This window comes from Gordionus sp. m RMFG-2023, chromosome 3 (genome assembly GCF_954871325.1).
Source record: "Gordionus sp. m RMFG-2023 chromosome 3, tfGorSpeb1-WG-v2, whole genome shotgun sequence".
Taxonomy (NCBI): domain Eukaryota; kingdom Metazoa; phylum Nematomorpha; class Gordioida; order Chordodea; family Parachordodidae; genus Gordionus; species Gordionus sp. m RMFG-2023.
This window is the reverse complement of record NC_088777.1, coordinates 36,570,503-36,582,545: the sequence shown is the minus strand read 5'-3', so window position 1 is coordinate 36,582,545 and position 12,043 is coordinate 36,570,503.

Below are 12,043 nucleotides of genomic sequence, written 5' to 3'. Positions count from 1 at the left end.
TCCTCATCACCGATCACCCTTCAACACATTTTTTTTAAAAATCTTTTTCTGTTGAATACTAAAAATTTCACTCATGCCCTTCACGTCCGATTTAATTGTGAAGTTACATTAGAGTTTAGTTTATTAGCATGACTATGTTAAGAAAAATGAAAATAATTATAAAACCGTTTTTTATTTGACCTTTCGCATATCCATAGCTTTAATATTTTTTAATATTTTCTCATTTGGTTATTAAATTTGTCTTTCGTTTGATTATAATGATTATTGACGCGTTATTTCGCTTATATTATTTATTTACTAGGTTGTAATTATCAATTTCCAGAGATATAAACAAATATAATTTAGAAATATAAAAAATAATTTTATTGTATTATTATTATATCATCATTAACACTGTAAGTCCGAATAACATAACTTAAAATCCATAATATAAAATCAGCAGCAGCATTTACCAAATTTCCGACTATATCATGACAAAAACATCAAACAAAAAATGATTTAAAAAAAGAAAAATTATGAAAATATGGATGTTGATAAAACATGGTAAAAATAATGATAATATAAAATAAAGAGGATATTAATAATACTGAAGGAAGTAATATATCGAAAGTTTTAAAAAGGATGCTACCTCCATTCGAACAGATCACAAATATTGATGATTAACTAGAAACTTCGAATTCGTAATGGAGGTCATACAAGTCCCAATTATAGCGAATATTTATAAGTCAATACTAGCTTATATTGGGATTACGGGCACGTTCGAGGAGATCGCTTCGATAAAACTGTTTAAGAAAAGTGATACATTAATCTAACATCTGGAACGTGTGTGAGCATACATTGTAGTTTTAAAGGGATTATAGAGTAAGAGATTATAAATCAATTCATAGCAGGGGTAAATCTTCCAAGATTGGTTAACGAATTAATAAGGTGACGGATGAAAAATATAGAAAACGGAAAAAGAACAATAGCAGCTAGCCCCTGAAATAAATAAAATTTCCGCAAATAAGAAAAAGTTGGCTACTACGAAAATACGAATGCCAATATTTTACCACAACGGAAATTGTAGGTAAGTAGGATAAAATGGTTTAGCTTTACTTATACAGGCCTTCGAACCGTTAAGTATAGCGGTTCGGTTCGTTTTGGCTTTTATTTAAAAATTTTATAAAGGTTTTGTTTCATTTCGATTTTTCGAAGAAATTCAATTGGTTTGGTTTAAGATTATAACGGTTCTTTTCGGTTCGTTCCGGTTTTTATAAATTTGATTTAAAAAAAAAGATATATATAATATTATTAATCGTAGAGAACAATCTTTTTACTTTATATTTTTATAATTTCTTATTTATTTTAACCATGAAGATTATTTCTAATCTAATTAACTAGTAATATGCATAATATTGAATATATAAAGTGTTGACAAGCGGGGGAATTAGCTTGTCTTGGACGTCGGAATTGATAGGAATTAGTAGGATATTTGAAGTCTGTTGAGGGGAATTACTTGGTATAATGTATATTAGGAGTATGAATTTAATTTAAATATAAGATTTTAAATGATTCTTTATTATGAAAAGTTAACTGATTGAATTTTATAATATATAATCTCTTTTTATATACAACGTAAATCAATTATGTAAAATTATATAACATAAAATCACGTTATCCAATTTACAACATATAATATATTATTACAATATAATATATCGTTACTAAAAAACGATCGCCTTAAACATTCGAAAATGAAAAGTATATTAGATATATAGTTTCAAACATGTAACATAAAATAAAATAATAACAATAAGCTATGAAGAAATGACGATTTTATTGTAAAAAATTTTTAATTTGAAAAGAAATCACAAGTTTAAATTGGCCCCAATAAAAACTAAAATTTCAAATTTAGATTAAAAATTTATAATTCATTATTTTAAAAAACCGTTATGAACCGGTTCAAAATATTTATAATAGTTCGGTTCACTTTTTTGTATTTTCTTTATTACTGTTCATTCAGGTTTCGCGGTTCCGTTCGGTTTGAAGCCCAATGTACATTTTAAATTGTTTAAAAAATTCACTCATGATTTTTGAAAAAAAATTTCCGCTTGCCCATTGTTCTACGTTTTTAATTTCCGCTAATGGTTTTTGATAAAATATCAGCCTCATTGTTTTTCAATTTTTTACCCTATTCAACCATGGTTTAAAAAAATTATCACCTAGCTTGCCATAATTTTGAAAAAAAATCTATAGCTTTATCATTTTGATAAATAATAAAAAATAAGCTTTCCACTGCCATTTCCATACTCTCATTTTGGAGAAGTTTATACTTAATGTTATTTTTATATAAAATATGCACAAATATAAAAAATTTTATATTTAATATTTACCAAATATAATACTTAGCGGAGCCTACAATTGCCCTCAAGAGCATTGTTGCTTCTTTATATTGAGTTAAATAATTAATTACCTTTTATTAAGCCCCAATGATCCCTATTGGTCATGATAGTTTATAAAAACTCATAAATTTTATCATACATTAGATAAATGCTTTCTAGCATTTTGAATTTGGTATTCTACCTGATTTCGATATTTAGGTCTAAAGTTCTAATTAAATGCTTAATACTATTAGCGATTTGGCAATTGATAAAACAAGGCTAATTTTAGGAATTTCTGCATAATGAAAATACTTTTAAAGATAATCCTAATGATAGTGTTAAGCATGTGAACAGGACAATTTAGTCTAGAATATATAATTTAAAAAAATAAAAGGAAAGTAAAGTAAATTTCTCGAAAATATAGTTATCTAATATTATGTTATGAATATGATAGATAAGCGTTTTAATCTGTTTTGTCCATCTGTCAGTAAACATTTTAAGAAATGTTATAAAAATATAATTTTTTCTATTACATATCAACATTTTTTATGTCTTTATTGTAACATTAAACATGTATGTTATACTAGAATTTTTTTTTACATTATATTTTAAACCTATATATTTTTTTAAATTTAACATAATAAAGTTTAATAAAAAAATTACTTCTTTTATTACGTTCGCTTTTTGATCCGTTGCAAAAACGAGATTAGAAAAGTACTCCCATGAAATACCAAGTTTTTCGAAAATTTATTAGCAATCCCTTTAAAATATTATCTCTCTTGAAATTGCTATATTAAAAGAAATTTCTTTTCTAATTTCCTATAATAGATCGATAGAGTTAAATAATTTGTTTACCTCTTACACCGAATATCAGTATTACATGAAAAAACTAAATCTTTAATTAATTCCCCGAGTTTCGGAAATAATTGTTCTTTTAGATTCTCGGTGATTTTTCTTACACGTTTACTTATTATTTTAGGGCAGGGGATCAATTTTATTTCCCATATTTTGCTACTATGTCAATAAAATGTAATAAATTGGCTTGGAATGGCATTTAAGTTTAAGCAAAGATTAAAGATAAAAAAAAATATAATATTGTATTAAATAAAAGCTGCTTTATCTAAAATATACTTTTTTCCTGATTGTTCAAAAAGGGAATAAAACTAAAAATATTAAATATTCATCCAGAACATTTTATTATATATATATCGTAGCTTGATTATTATAGGGTTATGCCCACTTTTGACTGAAATGGAATTATGGCCTAAATATTTTTTTTAGGGGTCCCCTTCATCTGTACTTTTAAAAAACCAGAAAAATTAACTCTAAAATATTTTTTTATCTAATATATCTCCTTATGGCCCAATATTTAATTATTATAGGATTAGGATCCTATTTATTTAACCATTCATTATTTTTATCACTTGATAATAAAAAATTGTCTTGTTAATTTTAAATATTTATAAAAGAAATTCAAACTACAATAATGAAGATTAGAAAAAGGTAGCGCATGAAAATTTTGATAATTAGAATATCTTATGAGAACTTAATCCGTAGTGAGTTTAGAAAAAATATAATGACCTTTACTACTTTTTTTAACGTAAATGAAGATTTTTTAAACATGATATCTAATTAATTCAATATTTGGACAAGGCTAATAAAACATAATATTTTTTTGTTTTATATTTTAAAATTTATTTTGTTTTGAAATATTCAAAAAATTTAATTTTGTGAATTTAGAATTTAAATTTTTTTTGGTCTCTAGTCCTACTTAGTCAGATTTAATTCTCATTTCCCCCCCCCCCCCCCATCTAATTAAGTACTCTTTTCTTTTACCTAATCTTACTTAACAATAATAAAAAGAATATTCTTATGTTTCTAATTTTTCTTAAATAAAACAAACAAAGCGCAAGAGTTTTTTTATAAAACATTAAAGGTAAATATTACAATATATACCATGCCATATGTAATTTGGACAAAAATAATTTCTAATATTTTATAAATAAAAATATATTTATAGTCAAATTAACAACCGATATAATTAATTACCTTCGTTTTTGATATATAAGAAACCAAATATTGATGTGTTAAAAAATTATACTATATTCACTAATATATTATGATACAATAAACAACTGAAATATTAAGTTGGTACATATGGTACAATAAATATGGTTTTTTTTAAATTAGAAGTTTAAACAGCATCAACGGGCTTTTTAAATATATATAATTAACTAGAAAAGGCAGATTTCCTAAAATGATCCTGGGGTGCCAAAGGGTTATGAAGGCAGTAATGGATTCATTTTCATTGATGTCAGTGTATTCCCTGTTCTTCAAATATTAATAAACCAAATTTATTTATTGCCCTAGAATCTTGAATTTTATCTTATAAAATATCTAATTAAAATTTAGAAATTATAAAAGAGATTTAGAATTTACCGTATATAACCTAAGTTTGCATTGATTTTTCAGCGTAATACAAATTTTAGATCCTTGTCTAAAGCCTTATAAACAGATTAGATAATTTAAAGAAACCCACATCACCTCATAAGGATTAATAGCTTTTGAAGCGAGTTGACATCCAGTTCAGTCGATTTTTTATAATGCATATAAATGGCATCTTAATGATTCCCAACTACCTTTAAGGTACGGAGGAAACTAGACGGCCATCGTAGCTAAGGTACCCTTTCAATAGCAACTGAATATGGAATTCAGTAGCAATATTATTGAAAGTATTTTATTTTTCTTGAATTGAATAAACTATAAATCGTGTCAATAAAGCTTTAAAATAAATAACGCCGGTCACTTTTTATAGAATCTGTCACCGCTAATTCTAAAAGGGATTTTAACAATTCCAAGGTAAAATAACCCGATATGATGCACAAAAGTGTGTAGTCACACCAGATTCTCAATCATGATGCTAGTTGATCGCTTACAAAGGAAATCAGTTTTTTTGCAAAAATTACGGATTTAAAAAATAAAAGATAAGTAATTATCTCTACTGCATCTTTAGATTTCAGTTCCATTATGTCTAAAATTACAAAAATGGGATCGTCATAAGAGAGGACATCAATATAGTTCTTACATAAATAAATATTCATCCATGAGGATAGCAATCTTAGAATGTAAACTCACAATATTAGCCATAATTTTTTTTTACTTAATGTAAACTCACAATATTAGCTATAATTTCTTTTTACTTTTCTTGGCAATGCTTTTAATTTGTAAAGAATATCTGAAGTGTAGATTCATATATAGACCGCTGTGCTCTTGTAGATCTATTAAGAATTTACGGGGGAAATTTTTTTACAAGAAACGCAATTACCAAATAAACCTGTTTTACTATCAGTCACTATCTTAAGATCTATAATAAGCGCCACGTTGACAGGAGGAGCGGGATATTTCCATCTAGCAAATTTGATTGTTTTGGTAAATATAATTTTTAGTTATTATAATTGTACTCTTAATCTCTTACTCACCTATTTCCACCAAAAAGGAGTATAATGCATCATTACAAACAAACGCAAGTTAAAAATATTATCAAATATTAACTATATATGGTGGATATTTTGTCTGCTGTTTTATAAATTTTTTCAGTATACTTGTAAACATTTTAACTAGTATATGGAAAATTTATGCGTGCATCTTCTCTGTATTTATAATAAGCACGGTTCGCTCAAGAGATACGAAATTAGTCGCTAACTAAATTACAGCTATAATACTTTAGAATATAAGTAAACAGCTGTTGCGATTTCAATATTTCGCTCACTATTTAATAATTAATATGTTCATTTTCTTCATTTATGGTAATTGAAAACTAATAAATTTTAAAAAAATCATAATGCTTTTAAAAATACAATCAGAATACCGATTTAAAGATTTCTTATTCAATTACCATAATATATGATATTAATTATTGTTCAACCTTTAAAATTATTTATAGAATGGAAAATAAAGAATACATCAATCATAAGAACTCATGAGGGCATTGCGGTAAGCAGCAGTATTCGGGAGTTCGATTCCAACTCCTGGCATTGGTACACTTTTTTAGAAATTGTGATAGTATATTTATGACACGGCTTTTATTATATAAAGAATATCTATTATTAGATTGATTATGTAAATTACGTAGTGAAAAATTTCCCCATAATTTTTTTACCAATCGCGCTTACTCAGGCTTAGTTTATGCATTATGTTTTGTAAATTGTCGCTATCATGAATTAGGTTAACTCTGATACTCATAAATTATATAAAATAAATAATAACTAAATTAGAGTCCTGCGAGGGCCGGAACATCATCAATAAAATAATAGCCTCGGCCCAAAAATAATAATGTTATATATCTTTTTTATTTCTTCTTTCAGATTCAGATATATTAAGTTTTTATAGAAATCAATTTACAAATAAAAAGCGATTATTTAAAATATTAATATTATATTGCTTTAATTATAAATATTATATTAGCTTATATCAATTTAAAATAATACTTTATGTCAGTGACCCCTACAACGGGGGGGGGGGGGTCCGAAGCAACTGCTTCTATAAATTTCTATGGGGGTACTTTTTTTAAAAATTTTTTTAATTTTTTATTTCAAAATTTTTTTAAAAAAAATTTTTTTATTTTATTTTTTTTTAAATTTTTATGGTCGATGTTTAGCAAATTAGTTTGTTATCCGATATTTCTTATCATAAAATTATTTTTCCACTTTCAAGATTTGGCGCAAAATTAAAATTTTATCAAAGGGAATAGTAAAAATTTAAATATTAAATCTTATATATAATCATTTATAATTTTTAGATCATTGTCAAAATATGCGCAAAAATATTAACCAAAAAAAATATAAATGCTTATCTCGCAATCAAGCCTTCTGGAGGAACAGGCAACAAGATGACAATATGATGAGCCTTATTAAACTTATTGCAGATTCTGAGCCTGTTCTTAAAATGTATATACAAGATAATGAAGAAAGAAGAAGTGAGAAAAAAATTAAGGGATTAAAATCTAAATTATATTCAAATCTGTTATCATATAATAACATAAATATTCTTATTGAAACCATGAAAAATATGGTTATAAAAAAATTCAAAAGGAGATTGAATTCAACAGGTGCTATTCAATTATAGTTGATGGCACATATGATGTATCGAAATCAGAAGCAATAGCTTTGATAGTGAGATATGTTAAAAATAGCGAGACACCTAAGCCCGTTGAAAGGCTGATAGACATTTATTGTACGAGAAATACAACGGGCCTCGATATTAAAAAGAATATAATATCCAAGCTTGGCTCCATGAATCTACCTCTCGAATTCCTAGTGGGGCAAAGCTATGATGGCGCCTCAAACATGAGTGGAAGAATTAATGGAGTGCAGGCTTCGATTAGAGCGGAGGCGCCAAAGGCAGCTTTAATTTGGTGCTATTGTCATCGATTAAATTTAATAGTTGTTCAATTATGCCAATCAGTAAAAGAGCTGCGAAATGTCTTGGGAATATTAGACGAAATTTACGTATATTTTAATGGTGTTAAAAGATATGAAGTACTCAAAACATGTCAGAGTGATTTACTGACAAAATCACATAGATTTTTACGCATCAAGAATACCACTCGGTAATATTATCTTAATTGTTTCGATATATAATGTTTATTTTATATTTATAGAAGCTGGCTAACATCATATAAGGCGATTGTAATTTTTTTCCTACTTTATGATGCTTTGAGGGCAGCTTTGGCAAATTTAAAGGATTCTGAAGATCCTGCCACTTCCACTATGGCTAGTGCTATAGTCTATAGAATAGAAACATTTGATTTTATTTTATCACTATGTGTTTTGGATAAAATATTGTTGATAACAAGCTTGGCTTGTACAAAATTGCAAACTATTTCGAAGGATATAGGGTTTGCAATAAATCAAATTCAATTGGTAAAAGATTGCCTGATTAATATGAGAAGTATAATTTAAATTATTATCTTTTATTATTTTATAATCCTAAAATAGATAATAACACTGAATTTTTGGATGTCTTTTCAAAGGCCCAAGATTTTATGAAGAAGAGAAATTTACCTTTTGATTTTGAAAGTTCAAGACTTCAAGCATTACAATCCAAAAAGGAGAGATATATATATACTTTCATCATTAAATATAATATTTTATTTTAGCTTTAAAATCAGTGTGTTTTATGCTGCACTTGATTTAATTATTATGCAGTTTAGTGAAAGATTTAACGATGAATCGATAAAATTTTTGAGTCAAACATCATTTTTTACCCCAAAGGGAATGGCGGAAAAGGCAATTGTTAAAGATGATATCAAGGATATCTGTGAATTTTATCAATTAAATACAAGTCAAGTTTTTGAGGAAATGTTGATGTTTAGAAATATTTATAAAATGGCTAAAACGGGGGACATAATTATTACTCGTGACCTAGAGGTTAAAGAAGATTTGTCAGATTCTGAGAATTGTAAATTTATTTAATTAAAATATTTTTACTAATACATTATTTAGCTTCTTCTGATGATGATAATAATTCTGAGATGAATGATTCAGACTGGAAAAACTATTCATTTATTTTACCTTATCATCTGCTTATAAATTTTTCTGCTTTCCCTAACAATTTTATATAAATATTTATTAACTATTCCTACTACATCATGTACTGCCGAAAGGGTCATGAGTAAAATTAAACTAATTAAAACAAGACTTCGTAGTGTCATGAAAGATCCATTTCTTAATAATTTAACCATTTTATCAATGGAAAATAATTTATTTAAACAATTAAATATTGATAAAATTATAAATTCTTTTGCTTTCTCTTCCCCTAATTTATCTAAATTATTAATTTAAAAATAATATTTTTAAAGCATATATTTTTTACATTATATTTATATTATAATAAATATTGATGCAATAAAAATTATTTTTGAAATTTATTGGTGTCAAAAAATAATTTACAATGGGGGGGGGGGGGGTACTTTAGGGGGGTATTCTGCTTCTATCCCACAAAAAGTGTAGGGGTCACTGCTTTATGTAAATATATTAGTAAAATAATTTAATAAAATAAAATAACATAGATTAATTATACATTAATATAAATTTAGCGCTAACATTATAATAATTTGCAACAAAATGGCCAAAGTCTATACTATGCATAGGATGTTCAATTACGGCGTTTCGGATATTGAAAAAATAAAGCTGAGATAATTGTATTTTACTATGTTTATGGCTAATCGTTGGCGTAGGTAGAATGCCTCGTTGGGATCCTCGGTCCTAGCAGAGATCCGTTTTCCTACCTCTTTAAAGAAGTCTAGGGCATGAGAGCCGAACGACGTTAAGGTAGTGGCGATTAATGGTAGGAATGTATAATTGGCGGGAAGAGATGGCGAATATTTAGCTAATTTATTCGCCTCGGCATCTAATATGGCATCTCTTTTTATATTGGAAGAGGCAAGAGGATCGATGCATGAGAAATCCCAAGTTAGGAATTCCCCCCTCTTCTAAGGGATCATAGTCGAACCATCGGACCGCTTACAATCTGAATTGTAAAGGCCAGTAGGTTCGAGGGTTGATGGGATGCCGGCGGATTTTAAGGCCCTCGCATTGGTATCATTGCATTTTGAATGCCTAATGAATCTGCCTTTACAGCGCTTGAATATTACAATCTTATAAAATGAAATTGAAAAAATAAGATTAGTTTTAAAAAAATCAGTAGGTGCGAAATATTATAAACATCATTAAATTATCAAATTTATTTGCTGAATATTTAAATTTAACGCATAAAATTAGAGAACATACTAAATATTTGGAGTTTGATATCTCCCTAATTGCTTCATTTTTTAAAATTCAGGCATAGGTCTGATTAACAGGCTAGACCTGCAAGAGCAGAAATTTACGGCGCACTTAATAGAGAATAGAAAAAATTATTCCAAACCCTAATTTTTTTAAATAATATATTTCAGGGGCTGGGTATTTGACCGGTCAAATTCAATTTTAGTTTTTATGACATTTCACTTTTTAAGTTTATGTAATATATACTATCGAAGGTCACGATCCGGACTAGACCGATATCCTCGGACCGGACCGGACCACGGTCCTTAAGAAAAAAATCGATCCAGAACGTGGTCCTAAATAAAAAGACTGGTCCAGGACCGGTCTTTTTTTTTGTTTAAAAAACATTTTTTTTTAAACCTAATTTAATTTGTTTTATCATTTTATTAAATATAGAGTATTATATAAACAATAAAATTTATCCAATGGTATTGAAGAAAGTGATTTTGTGCTTGTGGAGTTCATATAAAATTAAGAGTAGATTGTGTTTTTGAGATATTTTCATTTTCATCATTAGAAGTATATATTTTATGTTTTATCAGATGTCTCCTTAAGGTACCTAATTATTTTATTAAGAATAAGGTTAAGTTATTTTGACAATGAATTATTCAGACAGTTTCTTAAGAAAAAATAGAACTAATAATAACCAAAATATTTTAATAATAATACTGCTTATTTTGATTAATTTATTGCTTAAAAAATTATAAACAATTATTTTGTTGTTGCTGACGATACATTAAATTTGGTACTGCAGTTAACACATACTCTATGTTTTTTATTAGGACTATAAAATGTAAAAATTAACAAAATCTAAAATAACTCTTCTATAAAAATATCATAAAAATATACAAAAAAAATTATATTAAATGAATAGTAAAGCAAACTTAAATAATAATAAAAAACCGGTCCGGACCGCGGTCTGGACCGTAAAAAATAAAAAGACCGGTCAGGACCACGGTCATCAAAAAAGATCTGTCCGAAAATCGGTTCGGTACTGGTCTAAGACCAATAGGACCGGACCGTTGACCTTCACTAATATATACATAATATATTCATATTGGTAATATTTTGATTAATTTTATTTCGTTTTTACTTTCTGTGGCAATCGTTTTCTTTTGAAACTGAATAATCATTTTCTTTTATGTTTTTATTTATTTGTAAATTATGATAAACACTAACTTATTTTCCCGTAGTAACATTTTTAATAGATTTTAAGTGTAGTATATATGAATATTACCATAGAAGGACTAATTTCTTTCTGAAGAATAAGTTGAACCTGGAAGGGTTAATATATTTCCTACTTCCCTTAAAGGGTAAGGTGGACAAAGTTCTTTTCATCAACTTGATGCCGAAATCTGATTAATGGTTATGAATTCTACCGCTTTCACATATTTTGTTTATGAATACCTCTTTTACAATGAAAATTTATTAAACCACCTAATATAGTTTGTTATAACTACCTAGTAGAATTCCTAGGTTTGATCATATCACAAGCTTTCGTGGAATTCATTAATCGTGAGATGTTGTGCTTGATATTGGGGATCTAATAAATACATTATGGGCAGTTGTATTTAGATCTTTTTTCTTATTTTAAATATATTTATAAATTTATTTTCTTCTGATAGAAAAAATATTGGGTCTTGGCATGATTGAATAATAAGTTGTTCTAAAGATAATATCTCATTTTTTATTTAGAGAAAAGTGCATTTGCCCCCTTAAATTCCAATAATGACATAGCTAGTGGTTTAGGTATATTTAAAAATTTAATTTTTATCCAAAATAGTTCTTCGTCTAAGATATGATCTTGGGAATATAATTACAAACAGTTTCTTCAACGACGGACGCTTTTAAAACTCTTTT